The following is a 24309-nucleotide window of genomic DNA, read 5'->3' on the forward strand; positions in this document are numbered from 1 at the left end:
AAGATGCAGATTTGATGTAGATATGGCAGTCAATACTGCAAAAGCAACACTGGTTATTGTGCCAATAGAATTGCAGGCACGCATGCAAACACACATATATGAGTCATCAGCTTAGACTCTGCAAATGCAGATATGATGTTAGCTTCTGCCCAAAGCGATAGGTTAGTACGAAAGTCTTTATAGAAACTCCATATATGTATTGGCAAAGAGGTTAGTAGCAAGCATGCATAACTCCAGATTTATAAGTTATTACTTGCAAATAAGATGTTAGTATGCATCCAAGATATTTGTAAACACGCCAGTGGCTTATTCTTAAGGTATGCAAATCACTCCTTAATAAAATCGGGAGCTGGTGAGCTTCCTACCTTTAGTGAATTGAAATCCCGGGCTTAATTAATGTCCTGTACTCACAATATTCCCGGGAGATAAACGAGTAGTACACACCAACTGGTTTTGAAATTAAATATATCTTTATGCGTTTCTCCACCTCCTTAGGATTCAGTGGCTTCCTCAGAAGTGTAAAAACTCAGTATGAGTCTTCCGGTTTTTGTCCCGGGCACTGACGTCTTACGCATGCGTCATGCATCTCAATCAAAGCCTCGTTTTCAAGAGGGACCATGTGATTGTTGTTCGGCTCCCTCTTGTATACATCACCAACTTCATGTGTTCCAGTATGATATTTGTTTGTGTGTCATTACCTTCGGGCAGCTGATCCCAAGATCCATGTGCCCGGAGATGAATCGGGTAGTTTAAAATAAAGAATAATAATAATTCTATTCATTCGATGGTATACACAAAAAAAGAAAATAAACTTAACATACATAAATAATCAGTATCTCCAATACCCATATATATACCGATATTCATATACACATGGATAGTGAAAAATACTCTTTTAGTACCAAATAATGAATACATATGAAGATAGATATAACATAATGATAAATAGAGAGGTATATATAGAAAAACAAGATTACCAAATAGCCTGATCATAGGTTAGGTGGCCGAGTCATCTCTTCTCTATTCTGTCAGGGATTGGGAAAATAATCCTACCAATTCTTAACAACTTTGGACAGAAAAATTTCTAAAGCTCACAGCACAATAACTTACTAAACTGTTTTCATTTTCCTGACATTTGTTTGTAACTGTACAGATGAATATGTCAGTAGATATTTACACATTATTCCACAGAACAGTTTTGATCTGCTTATTTTACTTAAATAACAATATTAAATGTTATCCATAACTTCTGATTGGCCTATACTCCCAGTAACCAATTTGAGGTGTGAAATGTGGCTTATTGCTTAACTAAACTGGCTTAAAATTTTTTTGTCTATAAACTGCTCCGAAATGTACATTTAAAACAAAACAAAAAAATATAATTAAGTTCAGAGCATACTTTTTTAATATATATATTTAAATATTTATCAACCACTGTACCGGTGGCACTCATTATTAATTTGGAGCAGAAAATTTACTTGCCAGGGTGCTCATCCTGGGGTGTGAAACCCCTCCACATATGTTTCTCTGAAAAAACAGCACTCCCAGACTGTGATACTCAATCAAAAAAACTCCAGTGTTTTACTGTGTAGCAACGTTTCGGGGTCCTCCCCCCGTCATAAGGACACACAAATAACATTATAAGCGCAACAGAATTTGTGTACACCTGATATTTCTGTGAACAACGTTGTTAAGATATATTGCATCAGCTGCGCAGCACAGCAGGTGAGATATATCTTTTAGATATATTGTGCACCTCCATAGGCAAACACAGGGGGGGTTTCCGTCTGCCTAGAAACCCCCCTCCCCAGCCCACACCATGACCACATTAGAAATAGTAATATAATAGAATTTTACTAGTGCTGCATTTTATTCTCAGTATCACAAATGAAATAATTAGCACCACCTGTGGATCTTTTAACATGTATCAGCCAGTGATAAATAACCTGTGCACCAACTAGGAGATCTGGAAAACATGTGCTGTTAGGGATGCACTGCTATAGAGCCCAATATGTACATATATGTCTAGGGCAGTGCTAGGTCCTTCTGCTGCTCTTCCAGGCTCCTGAACTTGCTCCCATGCTTGGAATGGTGCCCACATCTAAAATAAATACATTCAGCTCAGGCAGGATGGCCTACTGCTGCATATAATGGCTTACTGTGATCTCTGGTCCTGTATATGCTGGAAATATCACACACAATATACTTTGTATGACGCATATTAAAGCTGTTTCAGTACTAATTATGCCCTCTTCATGGACTGGCCACACTCGCTCTAAAATCAAGCTTTTGGAAACCCACCTCTAGAAATCCTGCGTTTGCCACTGACCTCTGCCAGTGTGTATGGGTGACTGACCGACCCATATGCTGGGCACTGGAACCAGTGGCAGTGACGTCAACTGTGGTCCCTCTGGCCAGACATATTGGTCAATCGGTCAGTCAGTAAGTCTGTATGCTATGTGGCATACTTGCCACGTCGGCTGGTCTGCCAACCGGCTGGCCGGCCGAACCGTCGGCATAGTGTGTACCCAGCTTTATACTCAGGATCTAGCAGATACTTTAGTAGCAGCTAATGGGGATGCTACAGTGATAATTGTTTTTCATAACATTTGTCAGTTATAAAGACTTCTATATTGAGACTAAAAAAATGATGTCCTTAATGCCAGACTGCAGAACACCATGCGCTCTGTGACCCGTTTTCCTCCTTTCTGCATCTGATACATATTACCCAATACCTCCTGCTCAGTCACACCTTACAGCTCGCTCTCCCTTTCACATTTAGTACATAGGTTCATGTCTCACTGCCTCTTTGTACAACAATTTATCATATGGCTGCAGAATATGATGGTGCATTTTATAAATGGATTACCAGACATCCACTGTGAGATTAGTAATGGCTGACATTGTAGCAGTGATGTGATCTGTGTATATTACACAGTCACTGTTCCAAATAGGAATAAGTGTACCATGTATGAGCACTGATAATAAGCACTTACAGTTGTGTACTCAGGATTGCATACAAACAGCAGAACGTCATCATCATCATCTTGGGCTTTCTGGCCTGCACATAACACACAATGTGTCCCAGTATAATAAGTGTATTCTTGCTGCTATTTCAGAACAACTACCCACCCGCAGCACTAGACGTGGACAGAAGGTGACAGATCTGGGTGACCTGTATAATGAATTACTTTCCATCCAAAGAACCAACGAGGAAATCATAAGGTCATTTTTGCTAATGTTACATGTAATACGGTGTACAGTATGTTCATAGCCATTTCTACCTCATGGCCATTACATACATTTTGCATTTGTATACCTTAGATTGTCCTCTTCTTTCTTTAGATTAGAAATTACTAACTTTATGTCCGGGTCTCATAAATGACACACACTGGGGAAGATGCAGCGCTGATTGCAAGTCGGCCATAAATGCTCCGCATTGCGTGCACAGAACTAAATGACCATACTCACCAATTGCAGCATTGCACTCATCTCTGTGGCTGGACCACATATTTTATAGCTGTCCTCATAATCACCCCAGCTATGATTACTCAGTTGCAACTGGAGATGTGGGAGATGCGTATGGCTCTGCATCACCTGTAGCTGCGTACACATAGGACCCCAATTAATAATGATCCTTATTACCAGCAGCATATTTTGTTTAGTATTACAGTGATACTAACAAATATGCCTTTGGTGTTTAACATTACTTACTCCTCCGGTGAGGCCAGCGACGTCCCTCTTCTCATGGCATCCTCCACTATCGCTGCCAGTGACATGCTGTTGTGTCCTGTACGATGTCCAGTCTGCACATGCGCATTACACCTACACCCAGCAAGGACTTGCCAATTCCTTGAAGGCTGTTGCTGGTTCCCCATTGCCGGCAATAGGGTCCATATTGCTATCGCCATCTATAAATGACATAAGCAGTACAGTGACAGCTTACCGCTGTTTGTTAAATACTGAAAGAAGGACATAACCTCATTAGCGAGTGCTAAAAGGGGTTACGTCTCTGTAAATAGGGCCCTTAGTTCCAGAACATGTGCGCTGAGAAAACAAGATACACTCTGCAAATGGACTTGTGTTCAACTCTGCATCACCCCCAGTGAGTGCAACAATGGGCTTTGTAAAGGAACTCTAACATATCTTATATACAAAACTGTTTTATATTTTGGTAGGGTAATGATTATCTCAACCTATGCTTGGAATTTATTATATATTATTGGTGCATTTAGTGTCTACTTCATATAGTCTGTTCATGTGTTCTCTACATTGTTATGAAAAACACAGACCTATTTAACAATTCTCCTTTCTTTTCTAGAAACATCATTTCCCGGCAAAGAGACATTTACATCGTCATCGTTATGATTTTAGTGTATATTGCCACAACCATCACTTGTAAATGTGCCATGTGAGGGGGCATGGCCTGGACAGGCATGGAGTATGGCCCTAATATTAGTGCTCTCCAGCCTGTACATCCAGAGGACTCCCTCAACCTCATGTCACCTTCAGAGGACTCCCTCAACCTCTTACCAGCATCTGATCTCCTGCTGCCCTGGGGGTGATTATGTCGGCTCCTGTGGCGGTGTGACACTCCCTGCTGCTCTGCTCCATTCTGGGGCCTCAACCAACTGCAGAAGCCTGATGCCACGTGGTCTCCGCCAGCTTTCCTACTGGCCGTGGAGGTTACACCCGGCGATTGCTTTCTCTGGGCTGACTACTGAGATTTGCTGTTGACCTGCGGCTGTTGTCTTCCAGTGCCATGTGACTGCCTCGCTGTCCAGACCTACTGTTTGCAGCGGCCATCTTCCCTACTGGCTCCGTATAAGAGATCCTTGTTGCTGTTCGTAGGATTCTCCTATTAAGACTCTGTCTCATTTCTATAAAAAAAATACTTTCATCCTCTTTACAAGCTGGAGCTTTGTTTTCATTCTGCTTGTGCGTATCTTTACTGATTGTTTGTTTGTTGTGATGGTCTGAGTGGTGCCTTCAGACACCCGTCTTGTTGCTATTATGTCATATGGTGTTTAGGTACTTGTGGGCTATGGCCCTAGCTCTGAATAAGGGTGGGCCGTTTTTTTTCTAACAGGCCTCCAGGCCACTCGCTAAGCTGTGGGTGACCACCCACAGTTTTAACGGGTGGCCTGGTGAATTATCGCAACCATCAGGCTTGCAACAAGACCCTTGTGGTAGGGTCTCATCCACTGCAAGCCCCAGTGAACTTCATGCTCTAATAGAGCAGGAAGTTCACTACTGACATCACGTGTGATGTCAGTAGGGCCGCCCACAAACAGCAGGCCTCCGTTTGTGCAGCCACCCCCCTGACCCGCCTACAAAATGGGGCGAGCTGTCGATCACCCGTGTGTGCCCTGTATGTGGGGGCCCTTACCCCTGTGTTCCCTGTATGTGGGGGCCCTCACCCCTGTGTGTGCTCTGTATGTGGGGGCCCTCACCCCTGTGTGTTCCCTGTATGTGGGGGCTCTCACCTCTGTGTGTTCCCTGTATGTGGGGGGCCCTCACCCGTGTGTGCCCTGTATATGGGGGTCCTCACCCATGTGCCCTGTATGTGGGGGCCCTTACCCCTGTGTGTTCCCTGTATGTGGGGGCCCTCACCCGTGTGCCCTGTATGTGGGGGCTCTTACCCCTGTGTGTTCCCTGTATATGGGGCCCTTACCCCTGTGTGTTCCCTGTATGTGGGGGCCCTCACTCCTGTGTGTTCCCTGTATGTGGGGGCCCTCACTCCTGTGTTCCCTGTATGTGGGGGCCCTCACCCCTGAGTGTTCCCTGTATGTGGGGGGCCCTCATCCCTGTATATGGGGGCCCTCACCCGTGTGTGCCCTGTATGTGGGGGCCCTTACCCCTGTGTTCCCTGTATGTGGGGGCCCTTACCCCTTTGTTCCCTGTATGTGGGGGCCCTCACCCCTGTGTTCCCTGTATGTGGGGGCCCTCACCCGTGTGTGCCCTGTATGTGGGGGCCCTTACCCCTGAGTGTTCCCTGTATGTGGGGGCCCTCACCCCTGTGTGTTCCCTGTATGCGGGGGGCCATCACCCCTGTATGTGTCCTGTATGTGGGGGGCCCTCACCCCTGTGTTCCCTGTATGCAGGGGCCCTCACCCCTGTGTGTGCCATGAATGTGGGGGCCCTTACTCCTGTGTGTGCCCTGTATGTTGGGGCCCTCACCCCTGTGTGTGGCGAGTGTGAGTGCTGTTACCCGTGGGGGGGAAATCGGCATGATGGTCACCACCAATACCTGCAGTTGGTACTATAGGGAGGGCACCCATGACTTTGTCAGTTTACGGATTATATCAGGTCACACATACCTATCAGTGGGCTTGTGGAATAATCCTAAATGCTTGTAGTGACTGGCTGCTTTACATAAATAATATACCTGTCCATACTCCCCTTCTACCTGCCTCCTTCTGTCCCTCTACCCACCCTCCCCTTATATGCCTCTGCCCACCCCATCCTTTGTGAGCATCTGCCTGCTTTCCCCTATCTGTGTGCCTCTGAGTGGAGAGCTCTACTTGATTAATTTCTACTAGACCCCACAACTTCTGTCTTCACCCAGTGTGCTTCATCATTGTAGACTTTTCTAGGTGGCTCAGACGCAGTCCGATCCCAGAGATGGTGCTTTCCCTGAGATGGGATGAATTATTATCTAATGGTGGAGTACTGTATAATATTTGGAAAGGAAGACAATTTTTTTTATTATTAAAAACAGCAGCGGGTGGGTGAAGTGCACAAGGATGAGGCCGCTCATGTGCGGTTCTTAATATAGCTGGCGTGTGGGTTAGTGGTTAGGTGATCGCTTTGCAACAATGATGGTCCCGGGTTCGTGCCCTGGAAAATAATAATTTTTTTTTGGCATAGTCGGCTCTGGACACTATAGTGAAACTTCTGCTCTAAAATAACCCAGTGACGTGGTCATTGACGCTGCTGTTTTAAATATACACACCCATAAAACGCCCGTTTTGACCTTTAAGCACGCCTGCGTTCGGATCTCCACTCCCCATTTTCAAGCACCTTCCCCTGTTACCACCCACATACGCCTCATTCTGTCACTCAAAATAGCAGCCACTCGCTATATAGCGTACAAACGATTTTCGGCCGCACTGACTGGTTCGCGCATGCGTACTAAAAAGCGTACGCATGCGCAGATGTGCAAACATCGCTCGGAACGAGCGTACTGCCGCTAACGAGCGGCTCTGAATGAGGGCCATTGTCGATGCTGTTCCAGCCTTGACCTCTATAGTGATCTTTCATGACCAGTAAATGGTAGTGGGATCTGTTTGAGAGAGAAGTCTCTGTATTACAAACTGTGCATTTAAACCGCAAACTTGCGTCAATGTCAGCATGGTTGGCGCTGTGGTGGTTGCAGATTTTTTTATGGAAAAGACATTTGCAACAAAGATAATTATCACCAAATAGTACTTATTTAGAAATTTTCATCAATATATACTTTTAGTCTTCAATCGACAATCCTGAATAAATTCCATTGATGATTCCAAGGGGACTCCTAAATGATCTCCTGAAAGGAAAATATATATACTTGGAGCAGTCGAGTGCAAATGTACCCAAAAGATAAAAATCTATATAGTATATCTCATATATAGTGTAACCCATCATGTAATTACTCCTTATGGTTTATATACCATGCTCAAAATTTTTTAATTGATTGATATAACTACAGTGTTTTCTGTTGAGCAAAATATATACTTCAATATAAATTTGTGGTTTCATGGTCATCTTGAATTGCAAGAGAAGAGTAAAATAATGGTGATTTGTGAAACTATAAAGCACTGTATGCCCTGCCAGGGATACCCATGTCACTTTAAGAAATGGGCTTTATGCTTTATGGGCCAGTGCTATGTGCTCACCCTCAAATCTAAAATATGTCAGGCACCCCCTGTATGTATCACACCGTCAGGTCACCTGCCTGATGTTAGTGGTTTTGAAATGTACAGTTTGAGATTTTCATGTTGATATTTTAAAGACGCAAATGTAATATAAATCTAGTGTATAAAGGGTTTACTTTTATTTAAATTCTAATGTCACAATTTACCAAAAGAACATTAAGGGCAGGCTTTACAAATGGTGGGTTGGGCACTTTATCCAGTTGATAATACCTCAGACCATACTTGCCTACTTTTGGAAAACTGTTTCAGGGAGATTGCAGATGGCAGTGCCATTGAGGGTGTGTCTAGCTCAACCTATGGGCATATATATTCCTATAAGCTGAGACCTACATGACTATAGGACACTACATACATGACTATAGCACATTACAGGCATAGCATTTCTATAGCACAGCACAGACTTGACTATATGACAATGACAGTCACAGTACATTTATCTTTACTTTTCCACTATGGTGTGGAACACGCCCTCACCAATCCAGCTAGCAGTTGTCCCCAACTACCCACCCATATACTGGCAGCCAATAAGAGCAGGGCCAGCTGTCACATAACGCACCCTGCTTTCATGGATCCAGTGGACTGCGGAGCAGGCATCTCCCACCTGCTGGAAGTGCAGCCATCCCAACCAAGCGGCATCACCAACCTGCTGGAAGTGTGGCCATCCCAACCAAGCGGCATCACCCACCTGCTGGAAGTGCAGCCATCCCAACCAAGCGGCATCACCCACCTGCTGGAAGTGTGGCCATCCCAACCAAGCGGACAGTCATCCGTGGGGGGAGGAAGAGAGGAGGTTGACTGGTGCTTCAGATCTTGCTGGGAGTCCCCGGCTGCCTGCCCCCATTCTGCCACTGCTGTGACTGGGGGAGGAGGCGCCCAGGCAGAACTGCTGGGGAGGAGCCGTCCGTGCAGAACTTCTGCCTATAGGGTGAGATCGACAGACACATCCTTGGGGGTTGATGGGAGATGTAGTCCCGTGGCCACCTCCTGTTATCCAGACACTGTCCCCTTCACCTTGCGCATGCACAGTCCAGATTCCCGACAGGGCAATTGGGAATCCGAGGGTTTTATTAAATTTTCCAGGGTAGCGGGAGACTCCCGCAGGAATCGGGAGGGTAGGCATCTATGCCACAGACACCAAATGTTGATTCTGAACAGTAGAAATAGAAGGAAAATCTATAATGAGAAGAGTAATTGTAGTCACAGGCAAAAGAGGAAAAAGAAAGGACAGGAACACACTGATGACGGCATGGAGACATACTGCACACACTTGGCGATGAGGAAAGAATGCAGTCAAACAGTGACAGGAATAGAGCACACAGTTGGGGAAGAGCACAGGTCAGGGGATGTAGGATGTGCACAGGAAAAGCTGCACCTCCTATAGAGCAAAAGGGCCCTCATACATACTTGTGGATGCCCCTGCAGCATGTGGTGCAGCCATGTGGGCAGTGTGTGGTTAAGGTGCTGTGATAACAGAGATATACATACAAATGGGATCATTAGTATCATTTCCCTGCATTGGTTATAGGGCACAATGATCCCTATGGCTACATTAATTTTCTGAAAAGTATCAGTGTTTTTTTCATCAACAAGTAGATCTTACTAACTGCTTTGGGGCTCGTGTACATTTGGATGTAAGGCAATGTTATGGCACACCTCTCAGATCTAGCCGTACACGTCCATTTACTGCCACGCTCATAGGTGCTGCTCACAATCTCCCTGAAATGCTTTTGGAAAAGTAGGTAAGTATGCTTGAACTTTGGTGTGCTCCTGTTTCACTTGGTAGAATAAAAACCTTTTCCATATACTTAACTTTATAGATGGGCATCTTATTCTACCTGGAAAGCGGACTGAACTTGAACTGGTTCAACACCTTTTATGTCTAAGGGTCTTTGCTTTATGGATCCAAATATGCATAAAGAATACCATAGTTTGAGATTCAGAAACTGCCATCTCTTATGATACTTTACAACATTCGGCGCTAAAGCAATTTTACAGATAGTCCAAATAAAACCCATGCTACATCAATTTGAAAGTCAATGAATATTTAATTCTATTGTAACATATTACAAAATCACAACTGTGATTATAAGAAAATTAGTAATTTTCTTTGTAACTCACAAAATTCACATTACTTTCATCATTCAAAGTTCAGAAATAGATTCTTCAGTGTTTATTAGGCTACAAATGCCCACAGATGGCAGACAAGTGGTTCTAGGTACACACATGGCAGACTAAGTGGTTCTCTGTACACACATGACAGACTAAGTGGTTCTCTGTACACACATGGCAGACTACGTGGTTCTCTGTACACACGTGGCAGACAAGTGATTTGCTGTACACACGTGGCAGAATAGTGGTTCACTGTACACACATGGCAGACCAAGTGGTTCGCTGTACACACGTGGCAGAATAGTGGTTCACTGTACATACATGGCAGACTAAGTGGTTCTCTGTACACACATGGCAGACTAAGTGGTTCTCTGTACACACATGACAGACTAAGTGGTTCTCTGTACACACATGGCAGACTAAGTGGTTCTCTGTACACACGTGGCAGACAAGTGGTTCGCTGTACACACGTGGCAGACAAGTGGTTTTCTGTACACACGTGGCAGAATAGTGGTTCACTATACACACATGGCAGACTAAGTGGTTCGCTGTACACACGTGGCAGAATAGTGCTTCACTGTACACACATGGCAGATTAAGTGATTCTCTGTACACACATGGCAGACTAAGTGGTTCGTTGTACACACGTGGCAGAATAGTGGTTCACTGTACACACATGGCAGACTAAGTGGTTCTCTGTACACACATGGCAGACTAAGTGGTTCTCTGTACACACATGACAGACTAAGTGGTTCTCTGTACACAGATGGCAGACTAAGTGGTTCTCTGTACACACATGACAGACTAAGTGGTTCTCTGTACACAGATGGCAGACTAAGTGGTTCTCTGTACACACATGACAGACTAAGTGGTTCTCTGTACACACATGGCATACTAAGTGGTTCTCTGTACACACATGGCAGACTAAGTGGTTCTCTGTACACACATGACAGAATAGTGGTTCACTGTACACATGTGGAAGACAAGTGGTTTGCTGTACACACGTGGCAGAATAGTGGTTCACTGTACACACATGGCAGACTAAGTGGTTCGCTGTACACACGTGGCAGAATAGTGGTTGACTGTACACACATGGCAGACTAAGTGGTTCTCTGTACACACAAGGCAGACTAAGTGGTTTGCTGTACACATATGGCAGACTAAGTGGTTCTCTGTACACACATGGCATACTAAGTGGTTCTCTGTACACACATGGCAGACTAAGTGGTTCTCTGTACACACATGACAGACTAGTGGTTCACTGTACACATGTGGCAGACAAGTGGTTTGCTGTACACACGTGGCAGAATAGTGGTTCACTGTACACACATGGCAGACTAAGTGGTTCGCTGTACACACGTGGCAGAATAGTGGTTCACTGTACACACATGGCAGACTAAGTGGTTCTCTGTACACACATGGCAGACTAACTGGTTCGCTGTACACACAAGGCAGACTAAGTGGTTCTCTGTACACACATGGCAGACCAGTGGTTTGCTGTACACACGTGGCAGACCAGTGGTTCGCTGTACACAGGTGGCAGACAAGTGGTTCGCTGTACACATGTAGCTGGCCAGTGGTTTGCTGTACACACATGGCAGACAAGTGGGTTGCTGTACGCACATGGCAGACAAGTGGGTCGCTGTACGCACATGGTAGATTAAGTGGGTCGCTGTAAACGCATGGCAGACAAGTGGGTCGCTGTACACACAAGGCAGACTAAGTGGGTCGCTGTACACACATGGCAGACAAGTGGTTTGCTGTACACACGTGGCAGACAAGTGGTTTGCTGTACACACATGGCAGACAAGTGGGTCGCTGTACAATTAGCTCTGAAGTTGACATAGGTTGCATTTCACAAATGACTCTGAAAGACTAGATTATGTGATTCCCAAGAAGCAACAGAACACATTTATATTGCGTGATTTTCCTGATTGTTCCCAATAAAATCAAATGGTAAAAATATTTTGAACTGGTTGACAGTATTAGATTAGGACAGTATAGTAAAAATTACCAGATTGGTTGACCTGATTTTATTCTGTGCCACCAGCTTTTGTAAAAGTGATGAATCCCCTCTCAAATATCTTTAGTTCTAAAAGCTTCTGAAGCTTTATTTGGCAGTCAAACTTTTGCTTGCGATACTGGATTACCACATACTGGGGGTCATTCAGACCCGGTCGCAAGCACCGGTGTGCTCGCAACCGGGTTAATGGGTAGCCCAGTGCATGCGCAGTGGCCGCACTAGTGTGCGAAAGCCCTGGAGCGAGAGAGAAACTTGCTACAAAAGGGGTGGCTGTCGATGTTGATCGACAGCTCGCCCCTTTTTGTAGGTGGGCAGGGGGGTGGTTTCCAAAATGGAGGCATTCCTTAAGGAAAGCCTACCGTTTTGTGGTCGGCCGCACTGACATCATCAGTGATGTCAGTGGGGAGCTTCCTGCTCCATCAGAGCAGAAAGCTCCCTGGGGCTTGCGAGTGCCCAGACCCATTGTATCATTGATGTAACCACAAGATTAACCTGAATTAACCTTGCGGCTACGTTGTAGCGGTTCCCAGCATAGACTTCAATGGTGAAGTTACCTCCCAGGAGCGCCACTAAAATTCTCAGACTGTGTTTGATTCTATGTTGCGTGTCTGTGTGTGCAGACAAATCGGGAAGCATGTGCGGAGCAACTCGGACACATGAGCATACATAATAAAAAGCCCATTTGTGAGCGACATTGATGCTGTATCCACTTCTGAATCAGGCACGTAGCCTCTTGTGAAACCCAATGTATGTAGTCACTCACTGCCTGCTACTTGTGAGTGGTGTTCCAATAATGTGTATGTTATCCCTGCATGAATGTGCCAATGGTTCGGTTTTATATGTTGCCTTATCACATCAACCAATTGTATAAAGCCAATATCATCAGTATAATCGTACATGCTCTGTGGTCTTCAGTGTTAAAAGTGTAACCAAGACAATAGCAACTCCACACAGGTGTTACCATCTTGCAATTTGACCTTGAAATCTTTAGTCCTTGAAATACAATATATAATACAACAAGAATAAAGTAACAGTCGATCGTACAGCTCTGCTCCTGCTTTTATGAGAGTCGTATCCTGAAGCCGTGTCCAGTCTGTGACTTCATTACACTGTATCCAGAGTCCTTGGCGGCTCATACCTGCTGGCTCTGCTGCTCCTGTTTATTGTAGTGTTGGGCACACATGCTGTCCCTCTGTCAGTAACAAGGGTCTGATCGGTGCTGCTGGTTATACCACTGAAGTTTTACCTGGTCTCTGATCTGGTTAATAAGAACCTGGGAAAGTAGAATTCCAACCAGCTATTGTAAAGGAAAAGAAAATAAATATTAGAATGTACAAATAAAATAAATAAATAGCCTCAGTGTTTGGTGTCTTTTAAATTAACACATTCAAATCATATTAAAAAACCCTTATCTTCAGATACACACACACACACACACACACATACTTCTTTAGTATTAGTTCCACCTACAGTTGATTAGTGCCGTCCACATGATGCCAATTCCCAAAAAAATTCCAGGGTCACCTTTAGTTCCCAATCCGCCCCTGCATACTGATGTTCAATGCAAGTATCAAATGGCGCTGGTTATAGCACATGTGACATCTTATACATCTCCCCTAAAAGCCAGGTGTGTGTGTAACTACTTACCAACATTTTTTCAACAGGAAAAGAAAATGGAATAAAAATTAATATATTACACTTCTAAACATACGCTTACCTAGTGGGGAGCCTGGGTCTCCGTATAGCAGCTTGTCCTGGCAGCTGATGTCCAATTTGTCAGGGACTGTATCTGAGTGGGGCGGAAGCAGAAGTCTGTCTACTCAGACCAACTCAGGCTGCAGCAGTCAGACAAGGAGATGTTAATGTCCGCCAAATAAAATTAGTGTCCAGTCAGTGAGGAAAAGTAATTGATGAATCACCTACGCGTTTCAACGCCTCCCTGGCGTCTTTGTCAAGGTACTCCCTGCGCCTAACACCGCAGCTCTAAAGACTTCAGCCAGCAGGGAAAATTACCGCACGGAGCCTTAAATATCCCGGTGGAAGTATTATTTGTACATCAGACTTTATAAATGCAAGGTGTATAATACATAAGGGGCTACAGCAGAAAAAAACATTTTATCTGTGAATAATAAGCTCCCTGAACAAGGGTAGAGCCTTGTCCTCCTCTAAATATTGGAGATTCTGAACACTTGCATAAAGGACACGTCATCAGAAAGACCTACCAGGTATATACTAACTGCAGCACTAGTATATACTAATCTGTCGGGGAAAGAAATACAGTGAACATTTGAGAATTTGTAGACTGTTGAGAATTATGTGTGCCAGTCACTACGTTGTAGACAGAGGAATATATGATGCAAATGTGCTGGATTTTATATACTTTTGTGATTTATGTGCTTTACAGCATTTAATGTTAGTGACTATATGCTATTTTAATTTTATATTTTAGTAATAATCATTTTGTTTTTTTTATACAAACAAAAGTATCTTATGAACATGTCAATTGTATTCACTCCCTGATTCATAAGCTGCCTTTTATATTCAGCTGTAAAATAAATAACATTACTTGTACTGACACCTACGTGTTCTGCGTTTATCTTTTCAATAACTATCTGGTATTGTTATAAACTGTGTGCCCATGTGATAGGGTATACAGATTGTAAGCTCCTCTGGGGCATGGACTGATGTCAGTAACTGAAATGTTCTATAGGAAGCACTGTCTAATATGTGTGCACTACATAAATAACTGTTAGTAAACAATATTTGAATAAGAAAAAAATATTTTTTAATAACATAGGTGACAAACATAATTCAATCTATACCTTAATATAGACCTTAATATAGATACATTTTAATCTGATCAATCCAAATTGATAAAATGACTCCCATCCCATAATTTATGAAACCCCTATTTAATCCAGTGCTAATTGCACACATGCTATTGATGTTAAATGCACATAGGCTCTCCCAGCATACACCAGGTATATAGCACAGGGATATGGGCAGGTAACTGCCACTGATGGCACATGCCACTTTTGAAAGCTGCAGCTGCTGTCAGAGCAACTGGGCTGTTTGCTTTCAAACCACTGGTGGAAGAGTGACCGTTGGGAGCCAGGGATGAAGAAGGCCGCCATGGAGAGGAGCATCGTTCTAAAAAGAAGGGGAGGAAGAGGTGCAGGAAGCTATCATCCAGCTCAGAGGAGCTGAGCAAGAATGGACAGGACATGAAGTGGAGCATCATTTCCATCTCCTCCGAGGAGGAAGAGGTGAAGGTCTCCATCAAGAAGGGGAGGAAGAGATGGAGGAAGCTATCGCCCAGCTCAGAGAAGAGCAAGACCGAACATGACATAAAGAGGAGGGTCCTATCTGACTCCTCTGAGGAGGAAAAGGTGAAGGTCTCCATCAAGGGGAGGAAGCTATTATCTAGCTCAGAGAAGAGCAAGCGACATGACAGCAAGAGGAGGATTATTTCTAACCCCTCTGATGAAGAGCAGGAGGTTTCCATCAAGAGACAGAAGAGATACAGGCAGTTGTCATCTTGCCGAGAGGAGAAGACTGGACATGACAGCAAGAGGAGGATTATTTCTAACCCCTCTGATGAAGAGCAGGAGGTTGCCGTCAAGAGTCAGAAGAGATGCAGGCAGTTGTCATCTTGCCCAGAGGAGAAGACCGGAGATGAGAAGAAGAAAAGCAAAGAACATCACGTAGATGCAGAGAGAAGGGGTAAGGGAAACTCATACATACAATTTTTTTCATAAAACACTGTGAATGTCTTTTGGCAGGCTGTGCTATAGTAGACAAGTGCTCAGGCCTCTATTTCTATTTCTATTACTTGAAAATACATTTACATGTATTTATTTACAACATACTGAGGGCTTGATTGAGAGGCGCTCGCAAAAAGCGAGCGCTCTCTCTGAATCAGGGCGGGCGCTGTTTTTTTTAGTTGCGGCCTCTTAGCCGCTCGCATAGCTGTGGGTTACCACCCACAGCTTATGCGAGTGGCCAGGTGATGGTCGCGATGGTCAAGACCATCGCGACCATCGGGCTTGCGATGAGACCCTTGCGGTAGGGTCTCGTTGCCGCAAGCCCCAGTGGACTTCCTGCTCTAATAGAGCAGGAAGTCCACCTACTGACATCACTCGTGATGTCAGTAGGGCCGCCCACAAACGGCAGGCATTCCTGCAGGAACGCCTCTGTTTTCCCAGCCACCCCCCGCCCCGCCTTCCAAACGGGGCGAGCTGTCAATCAACAACGACAGCCGCCCCTTTTGGATGCGAGCGCCGGAGCGAGTGCTTTGTGCGCTCCTCCGGGGCTCGCGCACGCCGCGCGTGCCCACTGGCACACCATCGACCCGCTTGCGAGCGCTATGCGCTTGCGAGCGGGTCTGAATCAGGCCCTGAGTTGCTTGCATCAAAATCTAAATTAGGGCCGTATTCAATCAGAAGCGAAAAGCCGTTTTCCGCGGAAAAGTATCACCGATCGTGGCTTTTTGCGTGGTCGGAACTGATCTATAAAATCAATTCCAGACGGTTTTCACCTAAGTCAAAGCAATGTAATAGGCGTAAAAAAGATTTGTCTAAGACTAGCAGGAGAAAAGAAGTGCAAAATGTTTATTTTGGGGCGCAAACGTGGGGAAGCCAATCAGAGCCCTTGGGACATCCCCCCAAAGGAGAACTGTGTCAAAAAATCTGGTGGAAAAAATAAGAACACCCCAAAAAAGTACTTTAATTTTGGGGGTGAAAAAGTACAAAGCGGGGGGACAAGCATAAAAACTAGTGAAATAGCCTTCTTAGGGGTCTGCAAGGATGGGTCAGGTGTTTTTAGGATTGCAGGTGCATTTTTCATGTTTTTTAAAACTTCACTTTAGAGACATAAAAATATATGCTAGCGCCCATTTTCAAGTACCCCAAATTTGACTGGACTACTTATTTTCAACAAAAAATACCGTTTAATCCATTCTTCACCACTTTTGCCAGGAGGCTAATAACAAGTATTTTAAGCAACTTCAGTACCCCAAATAGTTTTATTAGGGCTATTGGAACACTTCTACATTGATCCCCAATGTTTCTGCATCTTTTTGGGGGGTTCAGACTGATTTCCCCTATCCTGACAGTACTTTCTGCCTGTTCTGCATTCACCGCTTGGCGTTTTTGCCTGGTTAGTAATTGAATACGGCGAATAGCAGGAACACGCACGATAAGTATTCGTGTCCAAAACACGCGATGGAGGCGAAAAGAAAGGCAGGCGGAACTTTCTCGCTGATGTGAAACTAATTGAATACCGCCCTTAGTGGTAGTAGTGGTTAGTAATCAAATAATGCTTATCAATGAAAATATTTGTATTTATTAGTAATGAGGGGTTGCGTTATATCTGGGCTGAAATATTGTGTCCCATGGACTACAATCAAACTATTACATATTGTGGGGAGATGTAACAAACCTTGGAGAGAGATAAAGTGGAGATCAAGTACCAACCAATCAGCTCCTAGCTGTCATTTTTCAAACACAGCCTGGAAAGTGACAGTTAGGAGCTGATTGGTTGGTACTTTGTGCCTAATTTATCAACGGGTTTTATCACTCAAAACGAGTGATAAAACTCACTGCATATGATAATGCTGCTCCAGCCAATCAGCTTCCAACTGTCATCTGTTTGAAAAATGAAAATTTGGAGCTGATTGCCTGGAGCACCATTAAATAAGTTTTAACACTAGTTTTTAGTGATAAAACTTGTTGATAAATGGGGCCCTAAATCTCCGTCCACTCTATCCAAGGCTTAGTACATAGACCTCTCAGTCTATAAAGTGACAGTTAGGAGCTGATTGGTTGGTACTTTGTCTCTCCACTTTATCTCTCTCCAAGGTTTAATCCATCTCCCCTAAGTATCAGTAATAACTAATATGTAAAGCACCATTTACACCACATGTATTACTGTGCACTTTGGAGCTCATTCAGACCCGCGCGCAAGTTGCAGTCGTTCGGAAATGTAAATGAAGTGCTCGCACTGTGTCGCGTAAGGACGCCCCCTATGTTTTAGCGAGCTACGGCAAAGTGCACTCGCAAGTGTCTAAAGACGCCCCCTTGCCACTCACAACACACGTCATCTCCAAGGAAATTTGGGATTAATCGGGACCATCGTGAGCCATCGGAGCTGCTCGCAGCCCTTGGGGTTGCCTTAACTTGCCCAACTCACAGCAATCAGTGCTGGCTGAAATACATGCAGGTGACGTGTACAATGACGCTACTTTGCTAATTATGCACACCCTTTAAACTGCATTTTGGCAGCCTGACATGCTTGCGTTCGCACATCCACTCCCCCGTTCACAAGCACCTTCCCCTGTAACCTCCCACAAACTGCACTATCGGTCCCTCAAAGCAGCGATCCGATAGTGGCTTACGAGCAACCAAAATCAGATTGTAAAGAATGGCTTGCGCACGCGCACTGTAAATTATACGCAATCGCAGATGGGCGAAAATCGCTCAGAGCGAGCGATCACGCCTTAGCGAGCAGGTCTGAATCAGGTCCTTTGTCTTTGACATGGAGCTGCTCTTTTGCATCAGAGACAAATAAGAGCTCTGGTTTAGAGTAATGATACTCAGGTTAAGGGCTCAATCCAATTAAATAGGATAAACTCGCAGCTGCGAGTCATTGTGACAACGGCCACACTTGATGACAGCCCGAACTCGCATAAAAGTGCTCGCAGCCCCACAGTGAAAATTTGTGAAGAACTCCTCAAGGGGAGCCTGACACTGCATCGGAAGATTCTCTTCTGTGAGTAACGCCTCCAAAGACTTAAAGTGGTTTACACCATCTGAAGATAATGTAAACTAATGGGGCCAAACGCCAAAATGATTTGCTTTTTCGGAATTTGGTACATAGGGGCCAGATCGTAGTCCTCATTGATAATAATGGGGACTGTGATCTGCAGGTGCTAAATAGCCTTCTGCAGGAGATTTCTCTGAAATCCCATGCATTAGGCTATTAGTACATAGCAACAATTCATAAAAATATGCAGAAACTGCAGTTCTCTACATAATTTTATGAAAATAAAAACATTTGATAAATAGGCCCTTAATGTTCTATAATATATGGGCGTTATTGAAATGTTCTCATCTCACTTTTCACTCCATTAGAAACCAGCAGTGATCAGTCATCGAGCCTCAGATCTGAAGTCTCTCACACCATCCAGAGACTAACGTTCTTCCGTCAGCTAGGCCAGGGTGGCTTTGGAAAGGTAAGTAATGAGGTTTCAGTTGTCACAGGGGAATTACTATATGTCTGTATTGGGATGTTAGTAAAGATGAACAAAGCTACAGCACAATATCATTCAATGTTAGTTTTGATTCGCCAATCCACCTAATGATATTCCACACTGTATTTGCTGCATTACATGTAATTATAGTGCTGGGGCTGTGACAGTGTCAATTCAATGTGCTCTGTGGTGTGGTTGGTGTATAATTAGGAGACAGTATTTGGGGTTATAGATAGCATCTAAAGATAGACACACAAAAGTGTAAAGTTTGACCTCCTACCACTTTAAAATTACCCAGTGCCAGATTAAGGTCCACATGGGCCTGGAGCTGAAATATATGAAGGGCCTATGGTCTGACTAGTTATGGTGTGTGACTTAGGGATGCCATCGATGATTCATAATCATCGATGGTTTATGAAAGATGTTGAATGCTTTTACCATCGATGCGGAAGAACCAGATGGTTTCCCTCCATCGATGGCACAGCATAACCAAATGTTTTTTTTACAAGGTGCCAGGACATGTAGCACAGCACTTCCACAACACCTGCAAAGCCCTGCCCCCAGGTTCTGATTGGCCAATGTGCCAGCCAGTCAAAGAACAGGAATGACCATCGGTTGATGAAACCATCAATGGTCATCCATTGCATAGTTGTTAACCATTGATGGCCACTTCCTCTATCATCATCGATGGTAACCATCAGTGGTGGCTCTAGGGGCGGGGCTGCAGCGCAGTCCATAGTTCAAATAGGGGAGCCACACCAACTGCCAGTGAGTCCCAGCCATCTACTGTATGTTTGGCAGCATTTGAAATGACAGTTGGTGTGGTTCCCCTATTTGAATTTTGGACTGCGCTGCAGCCCCACGCAGGGCCGGATTACAGGGGGGGGCCTCAGGGGCGGTCGTCCCGGGGCCCCCACACCTAAAGGGCCCCAACACAGCAGCTGCACAAGAGTGGGCACCTTTATTAAGCCACGCCCACCCCGCGGCAAAATGCAGCGATTCGTGGGTCAATCAGCTGGAGGCGGAGCCAGTATGATGCATTTCCATTACAATTGTGTAATTTGGCTCCGCCCCTTTCCGATTGACCCACAAATTGCTTCCATAGCCTTGAGGGGGGTGGTGCTTAATAACATGGTGCCTTCCTGCCAGGTCCCCTCCCCATCCACAACATGCAGTGCTAGTCTGGAGCTGCCACTGGAAACCATCAATGGTAACACCACCAATGGACATCCCTAGTGTGACCAACGCTGTGAGGGTGTAGCCTGTGCCCTCCACACCCCCCACATATACATATATATGAGATGAGTTAGCACTAAACACTTGCATTCCAGTCTATCAGAATTTAATTATCTCCTTAGGGAACAGTGGGCCTGATTGAGAGTTGTGTGCAAACCCAATAGTTTATGTAATCCAGGGCCGACGAGAGCCACGCCGGGCCCAGGTGACAGGGGGCGTGGCCTAATCGTGGGAGGCATCGCCACGCCCCCTTAGAGATTTTTTTAAAAAAAAAAATATATTTTTTCAGTGCCACAAAACGGTTCTGCGCGCTGGGGAGGGGGGCACTGTGTCCCCCTCAGCCAGGCGCATAGCCAATGGGGGGGCGCGATCAGCGTGATCGGAGCAGCCACGAGCAGTCTCCCAATGCAAGCCAGCACACAGCAGCGTGTGCTAGGCTGCTGTAACGTAAGAAGCAGGGATAGTGGTGCCGGACCCGTTCCCCTGCAGCAAGCCCGGGTAATTTGTACCCGCTCCCCCCCCTCTTGGCGCCCCTGTGTACATTTCCGATGTTTGTCAATCTATGCATGCATAGGATCTGTACTGCGCATGTCACAGTGCTCGCTAAACCGCAGCATGATTGACATGCTGTGGTCATTTGGAAACAGGGAAGGGGTGGCAATGGCCAGCGTTACAGAAAATGGTGGCATGTCAGCCACATTTTCTGGGCGTACCGAAGTTAGTGGCTGTATCCTTGCATGCAGCTTCACTGGCCCCAGAAGCGTGAATCTCACGGCCATCCTGGGTAACCTGAGGGTTACTTAGATGACCGTTTTTCATGCAGGTGATGCGATGCTGCATTTTCAGATGCAGCTGTGGATCACAAAAGCATCCTGCTGCTTTTACATATTTTCGTAGAGCAGCTGCATCCAGAGACAGAGCTGCTGTGTGACCTGTGTACAACTCTGCATCAGGCCCAATGTACACCATAAAATGCTCACCTTATATTCAAATGTGAGTCTCCAGCATGGACCCGGCAGGCTACAACCGGCGGCGGTGTCTATTACCAGTAAACCTGGAAGTGTATCATCACATCAGCACATCCTTATCGGGTTTGCTTGGTTGCTATAGAAACAGAGTGTATATGTCAATAGAAATAAACCCAAGTATATGCAAGTAGGTAATAACACATATAACAAACATAATGATGCTGTGAGCATGATACGTTAATCATAAAGAGCTTATAAACCACATATACAGAGGGGTCCTCATACATCTAGCCTCCTAGCACGTTAAACAGCCCTTCTAGCCTATCCATGCCGTGGCATGACTTGGTAGTGCCGAGCATCTTTTGTGCGACTTCTTAACTTCAAATGCGTCTTATTCGCACAGTGATGCAAATAGATAGCACAAGCGGCTTCTGCTGATTAAAATGCTATGCAGCATGCCTATGTTCTGTGAGCGAGTGCAGGTGTATCCTCATGCGAACCTACGTTACAGGTTCACCGGCTGTCAGGGTCGTAGCTAGGGTGGTGCGGTCGGTGCCACCACACAGAGTGCAACAGCACTTAGGGTGAAACACCGGCCACCCACCACCTCATCTATCTGCTGGCGCTGGACGGCCGCTGCTGCGCGGCCAGAGGGCCTGACTCAGAGCTGAACGCTCTGACCAGAGCGCTCGCTCTGAATCAGGGCTCTCCTCCATGAAAATGGAGCGGCCTCCAGGCCGCTCGCATAGCTGTGGGTGACCACCCACAGCATATGCGAGCAGCCAAAAAGATGGTCGCGATGGTCTTGACCATCGCGACCATCGGACTTGCGACAGAGACCCTGCGGTAGGGTCTCCCTGCCACAAGCCCTGGAGTGATTTTGGCTCTATCAGAGCCAAAATCACTCCCACTGACATCACTAGTGATGTCAGTGGGGCCGGCTTCAGACGGTAGGCGTTCCCATGGGAACGCCTCCGTCTGGCAGCCACGCCCCCGGCACCCCCACCAAAGGGGGCGTGCTGTCAATCAACATCGACAGCACGCCCCCTTTGGTGCGAGACCCGGAGCGATGGAAAGCCCGTCGCTCCCCGGGTCTCGTGCATGCGCAGTGGGGAACATCGACCCGCTTGCGAGCGTACTGCCGCTCGCGAGCGGGTCTGAATGACCCCCAGAGTCAGACAGCCGCAGGCTCCCCCCTCCTTGTGACACAGCGTGACTCAATCTGAGTCTCCGCCTCCCGAGTCCCGGCAACCTATTAGGACGGGAGAGACGTCATTATGTCAGTTCACTGAGGAGCTGCTGCTGCTGTACGGTTGGGTAGCTCAGGCTGACAGGGAGCAGCGCTGTGTGTGTGTGAAGTTGGACACTGGATGACAGGACCTGCCAGGTAAGGTCCGGTCCAGTGCTCTAGAGACAGGGGTGGGCGGCATCCAAGAGCAGTGGCCAGCAGCCTGCCCCGGCCCTTGCCACTCCTAGTGAGTGAGTCACTGTCTGTGAGTGACAGTGAAGGATAGGTTGTGCTGATTACAGTATGTATTAAGAAAAAAAAAATATTTATATATATTTGTATATATATATATATATATATATATATATATATATATACTGGCTTTTTGTAAAATATATTTAATAAGTGTTTAATAAAAATGATATTCATAGATTAACAGAACAACAATAATAAATAAATCTCACATAATATGGAGCTGCAGCTCTCACCAATTTAATTACGCTGAAATACGGGCACTATAAATATCATATCCAATTCATCCATAATATCGCTATCGATATGATTTTTATGGGATGCAGTCAGGAAGCCGACAGTCGCAATACCGACCGCCGGCTTCCTGACTGTCAAATCCTGGCAAGGTACTAATGACAAAATCCCGACGCTTGTCATTAGACCTCCTACGCCTGGAGCCTGACACCCGGCATACCGATCAAAGGTAAGCCGGGGGCGCAGTGCACGGACAGCAGCGGGAGGGAGGGTTAGGTTAGGCACCCCCGGGGGGTGGTTAGGGTTAGGCATCCCCCCGGGTTTAGGCTGCGGGGAAGGGGGGGTCAGGTTTAGGCACTTGGGGGGGTTAGTGTTATGCACTTTGGGGGAGGTTAGGGTTAGCAGGGCCGCAACTAGGGGGGGTCTAGAGGTGCACGTGCACTGGGTGCCGGAATGCAGGGGGTGAAAAAAATGCTGACTCACTGTGGCTTGGCTGCAGATGACGGCCATCCAAAAATGGCCACCGCCTAGGAGGAGACAGGTGCTAGAGGTCCTTACTGGACCTCTAGTGTCTGTCTCCTCCTTGGTGGTGTCCATTTGCAGCAGGTTCCATGCGTACTAGCCATCCGCATGGACTCTGCTGAAAACGGCCATCCAAAAATGGCCGCCGCCAAGGAGGAGACCTATTGGACCTCTAGTGGACCTCTAGTGTCTGTTAGGCCAGCGAAAGTGTCGGGAGAAGATGCTGAAAGCTGCATCTTCTCCCATGAAACCCTCTGGCAACGAGCATAAACCCCATGGCATCGAGCATAAACCCCATGGCAACGAGCGTGAAACCCCCTGGCAACAAGCATGGAACCCCTGACAACGAGCTGGTAATTTTAAAGTAATTTGAAGCATTACTGTGGGGCATAAAATGGTGTCAGGCAAATATGTAAGTGGCACTTTGGTAATAGGCATTACCATGTGTGCATAATGTGTAATGGGCATTCTGGTGTGTGGAATAATGTAAGTCACTATATCAGGGACATCTGACTAGTGCACTGCCTTATGGAGGAGCAAGGACAAAATCCAGGTACGGGAAGGGAGGGGGC

Source organism: Taudactylus pleione, unplaced genomic scaffold (assembly GCF_031769625.1).
Source record: "Taudactylus pleione unplaced genomic scaffold, aTauple2 ptg001382l, whole genome shotgun sequence".
NCBI lineage: Eukaryota > Metazoa > Chordata > Amphibia > Anura > Myobatrachidae > Taudactylus > Taudactylus pleione.